Consider the following 13,885-nt stretch of genomic DNA (forward strand, 5'->3'; position numbering starts at 1 on the left):
GAGGGTAGTAGCAATGGAGACTCAGAGTTGCACTTGGTGAGTCTGTGGGGAGTCCTCTCCTCCCTTAAGCTGTCCCCTTGTTGTGGAGCAGACTGGAGGTGGTGTCTCAACTGATAAACTGCTGAACTGTTAGCAGTCACTTAATCTCTCCTTAGGCTCCTCTCTCCTCTCTGTCACCAGCCACATGTGTTTGTACTCACCGGTGATTTACTGGGTTCCTGTGGGCATTCTAGTCCTGTCTTGTTTCGGTCCCGGGTGGTCTCCTTTGGTATTCCTAGTTGATCCAGGAGAGGAGAGGAGAGGAGAGGAGAGGAGAGGAGAGGAGAGGAGAGGAGAGGAGAGAAAGCGATCTCTTTTGTGAGTTTTAAGTAAATGAATCCTTGAAGAGAACTTGGCTGGTAAGACAGACTCTCACAATTGAACTGCCAATCAGCATAGCTAGTAGTCATTTGCTCAAAACATAATGTCAGTCTCCTGCCACACAGTGGCACTGTTGTCTCTGGTAACCTTTTCTTCCTGCATCACAAAAATTTCAATTTTCTCAAAATGTCAAGCTTAGCAAGAAAGCAGAGGTCCCCAAGAAAGATAGTAGCACCTGGGTAATCTGGGTTTTTTTGTTTGTTTGTTTGTTTGTTTTTAAAAAGTCCTCTGTCACATTAAAAGTGCAGAATCTGCTTCATTTAACACTGCTGGTCCATCCCTAAGTCTGTATCAGAGAAGCTTGAAGGTGCTGTTAACATCAGGCTTTCTGGCCCCACTCGACACACCATGGTTAGGGATGGAAGTGAGCAGAGGAATCTAGTGGAGAAGGGTGGCTAGAGTAACTACCCCCCACCCCAGAGCATTGCTCAGCTTGTGGCTGTGTGGGGGACTGAACTTGGTTTTCCCCCTCTGAGAATCAGAGAGGAAAATCTGTTGTATAACCTTTATGCTATATGTTCCCCAACCAGAGGACACTGCTTTCTTGAACTTGTGTATTCATGCAAATCATCTGGGACCTTGCAGGAATGCAATTCTGACCCAGTTGGTCTGGGGCATAGTCTGGAATTCTGCCTTTTTTTTTTAGTTAGTAAATTTATTTTTTTAATTTTATTATTCATTTATCTATAAAATTTGTAAAGTTCTGTACCCCATTCAGAATTTTACATGGGAAAGTAGCTTAAGTTGGTGGATTTTATGGTGTGTGTGTGTGTGTGTGTGTGTGTGTGTGTGTGCTGCCACAATTAGAAATATAACATTCAGGAAGAGAATGGTTCTCTCTTGCCTTTGTCCTCTATCTGCTCAATGACCCCTCACATAGGTAACCACAGCCATTTATGTATGTGGACCTTTTCTTATTTTAAAAGCACATAGAAGGAAATCCACATTCTCTCCCCTCCTCCTAACCATTTTACAACAAAGAGAAACAAACTATGCAGACCTGCATCTTTGGGGGTGATGGGGGAGGGAGGGAAGAAGGGAACCAGGGCCTCATAAACACCAGACATGTGCTCTACCACTGAGTCCCACTCCTGAGTGACACCTTGCCCCCATCGCAGGACACTGTTATGTGGAGAGTTTTCTGTAACAGGCCTCTCATGCTGCTTTTTCTTGTGGAGCTGGGGCCTTGCACATATGTAACCTCACCCATCTGGCCTACTTTTTCCATTTAGATAGAGAGAAAAACAGAGAAAGAGAGAGGGAGAGATACCACAGCACCACTGGAGTCACACAACCCCATTTTTAGGGTTTGAACCTGAGTTAAAACTGTGACAAGGCTTGCACCCTTCTCTGTGAGCAACCTACCTCTCTGACACTCTCCTCCCCCCTTTTTTGTTTGAGCTGCCATACACAACTCATTGTTCACACCTTCCACACACAGTCTTCCCCACTGCAGTTGTGCTGATGATGGGCATGGAGACTGTGTCCAATCACTTGAATTATCACCCAAAAGAGCTGGCTCAGCTGACTCAGAGTCTACGTTCTGGGGCTCACTGCAAAATAAAAAATTAGTTATTTCCAGAGCACTACTTAGCTCTGGCTTATGGTGGTGTGGAGGGATTGGAATTTGGAGCCTTAGGCATAAAAGACTCTTTGCATAACCATTATTTACCTCCTCCCAAAGAGTTATTTACACCCCCCACACACACACACACACACACAATGGACAGATCCACATTTGAGGTGGGTTCCCTTATCTCTGTCACTCTCATGTCACTTTTCTTCCAGTGTGGAGATGGTGCCATGTGAAACAGCAGCTGTGCCTTTAGGGACCTTGAAGGACAGTCACGAGGCTAGATGCATTATGTGAAATTTCTGCCCTGAAGCTTACAGCCTTGTAAACCAACCACACACACACACACACACACACACACACACACACACACACACACACTCACACACTAACACTTGTCTTTATGCATGGCAGCACCCAAGTCTGGTCCACCCACGCTAGGAGAAAATTTGGAGACAGAACACACAGCAGTGCGTTTAGTTTTTTTTTTCTAGCAGGAGGCTTGACGGTTACAGGTGAGTTAGTGTAAGTTGCACGCAGGGGACTGGGTCAGTGAGGGCGCCCTTGGGTAAACTGAAGGCTCTTCCTTTTGCATACTCCCCTTCCCATTAGAGCCCAAAGCAGAACCTCATTTGCCTTGAAGTAGTCATGTCTCTGGCCATGTGACTGTGGGTGGGGCTGGAGATGGTGGTGGATGTAGGAACACACGCTTATCCTGTGATGGGCACCTGCTATAAACCTGGTTCAGTTCCCTCACATGGGGCTGGTGAAAGAGCTTACTTGGGTAGTGAACTATTTTGTTATAACTGTGCCCCAAATTCAAGCCCAGCCCCCACCACATTGAAGGAAGTTTCTTGCTGTGGTCTAAGGTACTAGACTCTCAAGCATGAGGTCCTGAGTTCAATCCTTGGCAGCATATGTACCAGAGTGATGTCTGGTTCTTTCTCTCTCTCTCCTATCTTTCTCATTAATAAATAAATAAAATTCTAAAAAAAGAGAAAAAAGAATTCCCTAATTTGATCCTCATGACACCTCCTTGGAGTAGGGGCTACTATTATTCCCAGTCTGAAGGTGGAGGAAATGGGGACAGAGAGAGGTTAAGTAACCTTTTTTGTTTGTTTGTTTTATAAAAAATTATTCATTTATTTATTTATTTATTAACATGAAAGTGAGAGAGGAGACAGAGCATCAGAACATCACTCTGGCATGTGTGATGCCAGGGGCAGAACTTGGGGTGATATCTTCTGGAATTCAAAGCTCTAACTAATTACTGCACCACCTCTGGGATCTCAAGGTTGAGTGACTTCTTAAAGTGCCACAGCCCCTAAAGTGGCAGAGCTGAGATTGCAAAACCCAGGCAGTGTAACGCCAGGATCTGCCCTTTTCACTGCTCTACTGCATCAGTGGCTGCTTCTCTTCCTCCTGAGTGCAGCCTACAGTGTTCCCAGCTGTGATCATGGACTGTGAACTCAGACCAACAGGGACTCAAAAGTTACACAGGCTCCTGTGATAAATATATGTGTGTATACATATACATATACATATACATATACATATACATATACATATACATATACATATACATATACATATATATATGCTGGGTCAAGTGGATGGAGTAAACAGTTAATTTTATTCATAAATTTTCTTCAAGATTGGGAACTACTGTCTTCCTAACCCAACTTTCTAGCCTTATTCTCAACTCTGACATCTTCTCAGGCAATATTTTTGTCCAACTCCATGTTAGCTATCAAACTTAAGCAAAAACTACAATATATCATAGGCCCCTAGGAACATGCCTAAAATAGACTTCCTCACTTTTTTCCTAGCTATTATTAGATAGGATAGAGAGAGATTGAGAAATGATAGGAGATAGAGACAGAGAGAGGGAGAAAGATAGATACCGGCAGACCTACTTCACCATCCCTTGTAGGTGGGGAGGCAGCTGGACAGAGGACGACCTTTTTAAGCCAGTGCAGTGGTTTGCAACCTTCAGAATCCCAGGCTCACCAGAGGTGCCCAGAGCTCTACCAACCCCTCTGCACTAGTATCTACCCAGGTAGATTCTAACTAAGCCCTTCTAGCTGAGCATCCTTCCCTCCTCTTTAGTACAGATGGAAGGGATTTCAAAAACAGTTGAGGCAGAGAGGTCAGCACTCCTGCATTGCCACTTCTGCCTCCACTAGCAAAACCTGAATGGTAGTCTGTGAGGTGACATAGTGAGTAAAGAACTAAACTCTCAAGCATGAGGTCCCAAGGTCTGTCGTCAGTATTGTATGTGCCATAGAGCTGCTTTGGTTATTTCTCTCCCCCTCTTTCATGTCAACAGTATTTGTAAGAAAAAAGAAAACAGAAAAATCCTGGCCAAGCCATAGCTCACCTGATTGAGTGCACATGTTACCATGTGCAAGAACCCAGGTTCAAGCCCCCAACTATCACCCACATGGAAGCTGCTTTCCAAAGCAGTGAAGCTGTGCTACAGGAATCTCTCTTTAACTTTCCTCCTGTATCTCCTCTGCTCTCTCAATTTCTTCCTGTTCTATCAAATAAATAAATAAAGGAGAGAGAGAGAGAGAGTTAAGTGTTTGAATTAAATCAGTGCATCATTCACTTAATGTGCTTCTAGTGCAGCCCCCTAGCAGCTCTGCCCACACCCATGAGTGCAACGGGATACAGACCCAACCCCACTAGGTTGTCTGTATGCTTTTCTATCAAGGGAAAGCATGCCAAATAGGGCTGTTGCTGCTTGTCTGCTTTTTTTGATTCCTTATGCATCTTTTTCCATTTCACACGAGTCCATTTACTTTGCATCCCCATTCGGCCTTGTCATCTATCTGCTCCAAAAGCAGGACTTCCCCCGAAGGATTGCATTGGCGCAGTGCGGACAGCAGGTGGCGCCCCGGGCTTCGAGGCCCAATGCTTCCCCTAGAGCAAAGTTGTCAGGTGCACAGAAATAAATCCTTTAGGGAGTATGTGCTAAGTGAAACGTGCATGAACTTTCCTATTACACTCTTTTTTCCTGTTCTCAGCCGGAAGGTGGAGGGATGAGGAAGGTGTCAGCTGCACAGGCTGATCCTCGTCGCTGCAGAAGTGGCAGAATGGATGAGCAGAGCCAAAACTTCTATCCAGCCAGTTCTTGGGCTAGCCCAGAGCCAGCCAAAATGCCTGCAGATGTCCAGGCAAAAATTCTGTCTCTATTAGCACACATCTGCCTCAACCCAGATGAGCATGCTCCACATGTGGGCTGTTTGCCTCCATCCTCTTCTAATTTTGGCTGTCCACACAACAGGCCCATGATCATCAGCTAATATTTACTTAAAAGCAACTCATGGGCTGGGTAATGGTGCACCTAGTAGAGTGCACATCATACTATGCTCAAGGAACCAGGTTCAAGCCTCTCATCCCCACTTTCAGGGGTGGGGGTGAGAGGGGCATAACTTCCTAAGTGATGCAACTGTCTTTCTGACTCCTCTATATCTGTCTCTATATTAGAAAGAAAGAAAGAAAGAAAAAATGAAAAGAGGGGGGAAGCCCACTGGAGACAGTGGAGTCATAGATGGGCACCAAGCCCCAGCAATAACCCTGAAGAAAAATATTAAAAAGCAATTCCTGTTTTTCAGTTAAACATAATTGAACATAATTGTAAGGAAAACATTGTATTGCTATAATAACTGGAAGCTTAGAATTTCTTGACCCCTCAAAAAAAAAAAAAAAGGCAAACATTACCCTTAAAAAAAAAAAGTCTACCTGTTTCCCATGGTGCTAACCCATCAGTGGTATGTTTTAAACATTTTTAAAGATATTTTCTTTTCTTAAAAATTTTATTTACTGATTAATGAGAAATATAGGAGGAGAGAGAGAAAGAATGAAGAAGAAAGCATCACTCTGGTACATGTATTTCTGGGGATCAAACTCAGAACCTCATGCTTCAGAGTCCAACACTATCCACAGCACCAACTCCCAGACCACATTATTTTAGTATCTTTTTTTAAGTCTTTTTTTTAGATATTTGTTTACGTGTTATTGGATAGAGAGAAACTGAGAGGGGGAGGGGAGATACAGAGGGGAAGAGACAGAGAGACACCTATAGCCCTACTTCACCACTTGTGAAGCTTCCCCCTGCAGGAGGAGACCAAGGGCTTGAACCTGGGTCCTTGGTTACTGTAATGTGAGCGTTTAACAAGGTGCACCATCACCTGGCCAACCACAACCATTTTAAGAAAAATTCCTCTCCTAGGAATTCTGAATGAGAAAAGATGTGACAAGAGAGATGGGAGGGACCAGCCAGGGAGAAAAGCAACACAGACTTTTCGCCACCTGCAGGACAAAGGGACAGCTGGCTGCAGTCCACGTCCTTCCTGAACATGTGCTTCCAGGAACTGTTGAGTTATTTTTCACTTTGGGAATTTGGAGGAAAAGGGTGGGGACCGGACTTCCTGTGAGCCTGCCCCACCCTGGAGTCTTTAGGGAAAGTCACAGAGTATGCAGATCCTATGGGTCACCCAGCTTGCCCACTGTAACTGGCCACCCATCTCTCCCACCCTTTGCTGAGGGAGTCTTCTTGCCTGTGCCCCTACCATTAGCTATAGTGTGGGACATGGACCTGGCCAGCAGAGGAGAGAGACCTGGGGACAAGAAAGGAGTGAAGTGACCCTTCCCCAGACAAAGCCTCTGTGCACCTGCTGTTAAGGTTTGTCCACTTACAGTTAGGTTGTAAGGGAACTTACTTGTGAGGGCTATGGGCAAGTCTTTTTCTTCCCCTAATCTTCATTTTTTTCATCTACAGAATTAGGAAGTTGAGCAAGACAGGCCCTTAGTCCTAAAGTAAGCCTCAGCCTCTCCAGCATGTGGCCTGGGTCTTAGAGAGGAAGGATACTCCTAGCCAGCCCTGTCTTCTGGAACATGTTCCTGCATTTTTTATAAAGAGGTGTCCTGAGGGCCAGGTAGTGGAGCACCTGATTAAGCACACACACAAGAATGTGCAAAGACCCAGGTTCAAGTCCCTGGCCCCCACCTGTAGGGGGAAAGCTTCATGAGTGGTGAAATAGAGCTGCAGGTGTCTCTCAGTTGCTCTCTCTCTCTCTCTACCTCTCTCTCTACCTTTCCCTCCCCTCTCAATTCCTCTGTCTCTATCCAATAATAAAACAAATAAAAATTTAATAAGAGAGAGAGAGATGTCCTGTGGTCATTTCCATTTCTCTAGAACATAATCAACAAGAGGTCAAGGCAAAAGACAAAAAAAAAAAAAAAAAAAAGCAAAAAGTGGGTCCAGGAGGTGGAGCAGTGCATAGAGCCTTGGCCACTCAAGCATGAGGTTTTTTATTTGATCCATGGCATCTCATCATGTTGTGCCAAAATAATGCTCTGGCTCTTTCTCTTTCATGTTAACAAATAAAAATAAAAGAGTGGACAAGGACCAGGCAGTGGCACACCTGGTAGAATGTACACATTACCATGTACAAAGACCCTGCTCTCCACCTGTAGGAAGGAAGCTTCACAAGCTGTGAAGCACTGCCCCAGTTATCACTCTTTCTCTTTCTTTCTCTGGATTCCCCTCCTCTCTCAATTTCTCTCTGTCTTAATGAAAGAATAAACATATAGTATAGAGTCAAAATTATAAAGAATTTTTTTTTAAGTTGGAGAAGGACCTCTACACTGTGTCCTGCCACTATGGGAAATAGAAAGTTCATTTTGGGTCCTGGGAAATCACTGAGCCAGCCTGGTACATATATGCATGAGGCCAAGTTCAAGGGGCAGCCTGGCATGCCACCATCCTTCCAGATCTGGAGGGAAGCCACTAAAGTCTCAGACTCTCAGTACCAACTCTGACTTTAACTTTCCCTAGTGATAGGCCCTTCGGACAAGTGGCTTACCCTCCCCAAACTTTAATCTCATCATCTGCACAATGTAAGGCATGCCTACTACTCAGTTGTTCCTGAGACTGAAATGAGACCATCCCTGCTGAGTCAGCTGATCAGTAACTTGGGGAAAACCTAAGTGCTGGGTACACAGCTCAGGTTCTGATGTGAGATTAAGCATTCAAGGTGAATTTGGAAAAGTGTCATTTATGCACATATATGTTTATAGAGAGCCAAGGAGATAGCAGGGTAGCTATGCAAAAGACTTTCATGCCTGAGGAGACTCCAAGGTCCTAAATTCAATCCCTCAGACAACTATAACCCAGAGCTGAGCAGTATTCTGATTTTAAAAAGAAAAGTGTAGAGGAATGTGTGTGTTGTGTCAATAGAATATGTCTTCCACTATTTTGGAAGCCAGAAGTTCCTCCAATCCCCTTCCTCACGTATGCTCTCTGCATCTTCTTCCTATCACTCAGCATTTAAACAGTGCTGTCCCTTGTGGTAGAGTCACCGTCTACCTTTCATTATGGAGACACTCTCTCCACTTACTTGCTCTTCCACAAAGATGAGCAGAGACCCTATTAGCCATTGCTGCCCCTCCCACACACCCACCAGTGAGTAGACTGCACTCTGCCCCTGGTCTGGAATTCCACTGCTCAGGTGGGGCCCTCCAGAAATCCCACAGCAAAGGCACCTTTGTGTGGTCTGTCACTTGGCAGATGAGACCTGACTGCAGTACCTGAAATTGAACACTGGGGGTCTCATGCCCACCTTGCAGACCTCATACACTTCCACTGGCTCCTCCCTAACTCACAGCTGGCTTCCCACAAACAAGAAGCCGAATCACGAGGAAACTGAGGCCCTCACAACTCTGGGGACATCAATCACTTTTAAAGACCGCCTACTACAGATAAAATGAAGTTCAGCAATCCTCCCAGGCACATAAGCCTCCATGCTCTGATCACTGGCTGCTGTCAACCTCAGTCCCCTCTTCCCCTCCCCTTGATTACAGCCTAAGCCTAAGCACATTTAGGCTTTCTCATTGCTTGGTCAACACACTAGTGCCTTTGCACTGGACACTCTCTTTGCCTAAAACTGTTTCTCCAGGAGCTGGTGAAGTAGCTAACTACTTAGCTACTTTGCCATGTATGCAACCTAGGTTTGAGTCCAGACCCCACCACATTGACAGAAGCTTCAGGTCTCGGTCTCTCCATCTCTCTCTCTCTCTTTCTCTCTCTCGCACCTCTCTCTGCCTCTCTATCTCAAAAACAGTTAATTTCAAATTCTCCAGATATTCTTATGGCTCCCTGACTCTATTCAGATCCCTGCTCAAATGTCAGTCAGCTCCTCAAAGAGACCCTTCTGACAGCACAGGAGGTAGCACTGTTGTAGAATTCTGGACTTGCCAACATGAAGTCTTGAGTTCAGTAACCAGCACTGCATTGCCAGGGTGATGTTCTGCTTCTCCTTCCTCTTTCATGATATAAATAAGTAAATCTTAAAAGAGACCTTCCTGTTTAACCTCTCTAAAGTAACACAGTGGCACTTTCCACCTTTCAGAGTCCTTGTCACTGTTAGGATACCTTTTTTTTTCTCTCTATTCTTCATATTTCCCTTTGGTGGGGTATCAGTTCGACCACCTTTTTATTTGTTTTGTTTTTGGTTTTTTGTACCTGCACAATTCCACTGCTCCCAGTGGACTCTTTTTCTTCCCCTTCCCTTTTAATTTCAAACAGAGGAAGAGAGGGAGAGAGGCTGAGGAGGAGAGAAGAAGACACCACAGAACTTCTCTTTTCATGAAATTTCCTCTGATGCAGTGTATGATGCTCCCATGTAGTGCCAGGGCTTATAAACTGGGTTCTCACACATGGCAAACTGTACTCTCTCCCAGACCCCTGACCATCTGTTCTGACCTCTCTCTCTCCTTACCCATCATTCACTATTCCCTATGAGAACACTTACCTGAGTAGTTCAACTCAACCCTCTCCTCATGGAGAGCCCATCTGCTGCAAAGAGCATGTTCCTTTCTGCCCTCTATCTCACAGCAAGAGGATCCCTGGTTGCCTGGCAAGGGAGGGGAGGAAAGAACATAGATGCTGCTGATTCTTCTTCTCCTTCTTTTTTCTTCTTCTTCCTCTTCTTCCTCCTCCTTCTTCTCCTTCTTCTACTTATCCTCATCATCATCATCATATTCCTTCTCCTCCTCCCCTTCCTCCTTCTTATTTACAGATAGAACTCACATAAGCCTGGCAGACATTCCTAAATTCCTCCAAACTTTCATAAGAGATGTAGCAAGGATCAAGCCTACAGTGACACAACACAAGAAGGACTGCCCAGTAACAGCAGTGTTATGACACAAATCAGAGGAGCTATGGTGGGCAGACTACACCAATTTTCTGGGGAAAGACTAAAACTGCAAAGAAGATTGTGTTAAAGTTTGATTGCAATGAGCCCAACAGCAGATCTAAGAGAATACTGGCTAGAGAGAGAGAGATGGGGGGACTTGTAGTGCAGAGCTATGGTGACCTAATCTCCGGAAGTTGGCTTTCCCACAAAAAAAACAGGTATTACAACAAAATATTTCAACAACTTTCATCAGAGCACAGTTGAGATGTCTGGTAAGAAAGAAAGAAAAACTACTGTCTAAAGGTTGATTCTCGTGCATGTAAAGAAAGAACAGAAGAGGAGGGAGAGAAAGACTCAAGTGGAGAGTGAACACTAGATTATTGGCAGGCTCCATATTTGCAAATGTTTCTCTTTTCTTCATATTTCCATGTGGCAGAGAATCAGTTTGACCATCTTTTTGTTTGTTTTGTTTTATTTTTGTGCCTGCACCATTCCACTTTGAAGGACACTTTGCATGTATTCCAGTCTCTTTTTTTAATTGACTGATTGATTGCTTGCTTGATTGATTACCATAGTCTGGCTTGTGGTGGTGTGAGGGATTGAACCTGCGACTGTGGAACCTCAGGCATGAGAGTTTCTTTGCGTAGCCATCATGCCATGTACCCCCACCCCATGTATTCCAGTCTCAAGTAGCAAGTCAATGAAGTAGGTTTATACATCTAGAGAAGAGAAAGAACATCAGAAATAGAAGACAAAATGAGCACAATATTTAAGTTCAAAGTAGAAGGTGAAAACAAGGTTGAGGAAAAATGGCACATGTGCTGCTGGGGATCAAACTCAGGACCTCATGCTTGAGAGTCCAAAGCCTTATCACTGCACTACCTCCCGGACCACTTAAAGTTGTTTTTTTTTTATTTGTTTGTTAATATTTTATTTATTTATGAGAAAGATAGGAGAGGAAGAACAAGACATCACTCTGGCACATGTGCTGCTGGGGATTGAATTCAGTACCTCATGCTTGAGGATCCAATGTTTTGTCCAGAGCCACCTCCCAGACCACTTAGTACTTACATTTGTATGAGATGATTTTTCTTGGACAATCTATTCTAAGAATGGCTTGGAGGTAGGTTAGAGGACAGCTTACCCAGTAAAATATTTGCTTTGCCATGTATGAAGGTATAAATTTGAGAAATGACACTATAAGGAAACACCATGGAAAGCACCAGGAGAGCTCCATGGATGATAGAGCAATGCTGTGGTATCTCTACTAGTCCTCCCCTCTTTCTCTTCCCCCTCATTTACTTAAAAAAATGGGTCCATGAGATACCTCAATGGCACACTGAGTTTATTCTTTGATCTTGTTATCTTTCTTTTTCTTTACTTTCTTTTCTTTTCTTTTCTTTTCTTTACATCACTAGAGCATTTTCCTTTTTTTTGTCATTTTTTTTAATTTAAGAAAGGACTAATTAACAAAACCATAGGGTAGGAGGGGTACAACTCCACACAATTCCCACTACCCAATCTCCATAACCCACCCCCTCCCATGATAGCTTTCCCATTCTCTATCTCTCTGGGAGCATGGACCCAGGGTCATTGAGGGTTGCAGAAGGTAGAAGGTCTGGCTTCTATAATTGCTTCCCCACTGAACATGAGCGTTGACTGGTCGGTCCATACTCCCAGTCTGCCTCTCTCTTTCCCTAGTAGGGTGTGTCTCTTGGGAAGCTGAGCTCCAGGACACATTGGTGGGGTCTTCAATCCAGGGAAGCCTGGCCAGCATCCTGGTGGCATCTGGAACCTGGTGATTGAAAAGAGAGTTAACATACGAAGCCAAACAAATTGTTGAGTAATCATGGACCCAAAGCTTGGAATAGTGGAGAGGAAGTGTTAGGGAGGTACTCACTGCAAACTCTAGTGTACTTCTGCTTTCAGGTATATATTTTGCAGTAGTTTATGGATACGTGTGAACATAAGCTCTCTCTCACAGAAACTGGTGTATATACTAGAGCATTTTCATCTCTAGTTTATGGTGTTACCTGGGAATGAAGCTAAAACCATTGTGCTTCAAGTATGAAAGGTTTTCTTTGTTATGCTTTTTGCCTACAGGGTCATTACTGGAGCCCAGTCAGTGCCAGCACTAACACTGCTCCTGGCAGCCATTTTTTCCATTTTATTGGATAGGACAGAGAGAAATTGAGAAAGGAGGGGGAGATAGAGAGAGGGGGGAAAGGTAGACACCAGACCTCCTTCATAGCTTGTGAAATGTACCCCCTACAGGTGGGAGGGGGCTTAGTATTATGTCTGGGTGACCCAGAAAATCTTTTGCATAACCCTTGTAATACTTCTCTCATGCCATGGTTATCTCTGGGGTTTGGTGCCTGGACATTTTTTTTAAAGATCAGCAGAAGGTGAGAAACAGAGATACAGGCAGGGAGAGAGAAACAGAGAAGGAGAAACACTTTTAGTACTATTCATGAAAATTCTACTGCTCATGAAAATTCCCCCCTGCAGGCACTCCTTTATTGAAGCACAGGGCTTGGACATGGGTCCTTGTACATAATAATCTATGTTCTCTACCAGGCAAGTCATCTCTGGACCTCTACATCTCTCTTTAAAAATGTATTTGTGGGGGTCAGGCAGTAGCACAGTAGGTTAAGCACACATTGTGTGAGACGCAAGGACCAGTGTAAGGATCCCACTTAGAACCACTGGCTCCCCACCTGCGGGGGGGGGTCCCTTCACAGGCAGTGAAGCAGGTCTGCAGGTGTCCATCTTTCTCTCCCCTTCTCTGTCTTCCCCTCCTCTATTTCTCTCTGTCCTATCCAACAATAACAGTAACGACAACAACAAGGGCAACAAAATGAGAAAAATGGCTTCCAGGAGCAGCGGAATCATAGTGCAAGCACCCAGCCCCAGCAATAACCCTGGAGGCAAAATAAATAAATAAATAAATAAATAAATAAATTTGTATTAGTGATTTAATAATGGCTCTTAAGATTATATATAGTTTCACACCATATTCACCACCAGTTCTGTGTCCCCTAACCTTCCCTCTCCCTCCCCTCATAAACACCATAACTTTCACCAAGTTTTGGTAACAGTTTCATTACTATTTTTTTCTAAGTTCATGTGCATCAATTCTTTTGCACATATGAGTGAACCCATCCCACAGTTGTCTTTCAGAGAAGTGCAGGTTTTTTAGTAATAGTTATAGCAATAAGAATCATTGAACAAAAAGACCTGAAGGATAAAACTCTTGACTTTACCTCCTTCCACTCCCCCACATTTTAAAAAGAAGAGCCAGGGAGTGAGAGGTATCACAGTGGGGGGAGAGAAAGAGAGAGAGAGAGAGAGAGAAAGAGAGAGAGAGAGCATTTTCAGCTAGGAGCAGATAAGAAGAGAAAACGTCAAGTAATTCAGTTCTAACTTCATCTATTATTAAGAAAATCATTTGACTTCATTTAAATATATATATATATCTAAAATTGTCCAGCTGTGGTAGTCACTGAAATCTGTTTGTTTCATGAGCAAAACTAATAACCACATCCTCCAACCAACTTACCAGTTATAAGTTTAAGTGTCTGTCAGGCTCCTGTGTTGATCTGTCAATTGATTATAAATATAGATGTCTTCTTTGTTGATTTTTTTGTCACCAGGGTTCTGGCTAGTGTTGTTTTAACCGGGCTGGCTT

Source organism: Erinaceus europaeus, chromosome 2 (assembly GCF_950295315.1).
Source record: "Erinaceus europaeus chromosome 2, mEriEur2.1, whole genome shotgun sequence".
Taxonomy (NCBI): Eukaryota; Metazoa; Chordata; class Mammalia; order Eulipotyphla; family Erinaceidae; genus Erinaceus; species Erinaceus europaeus.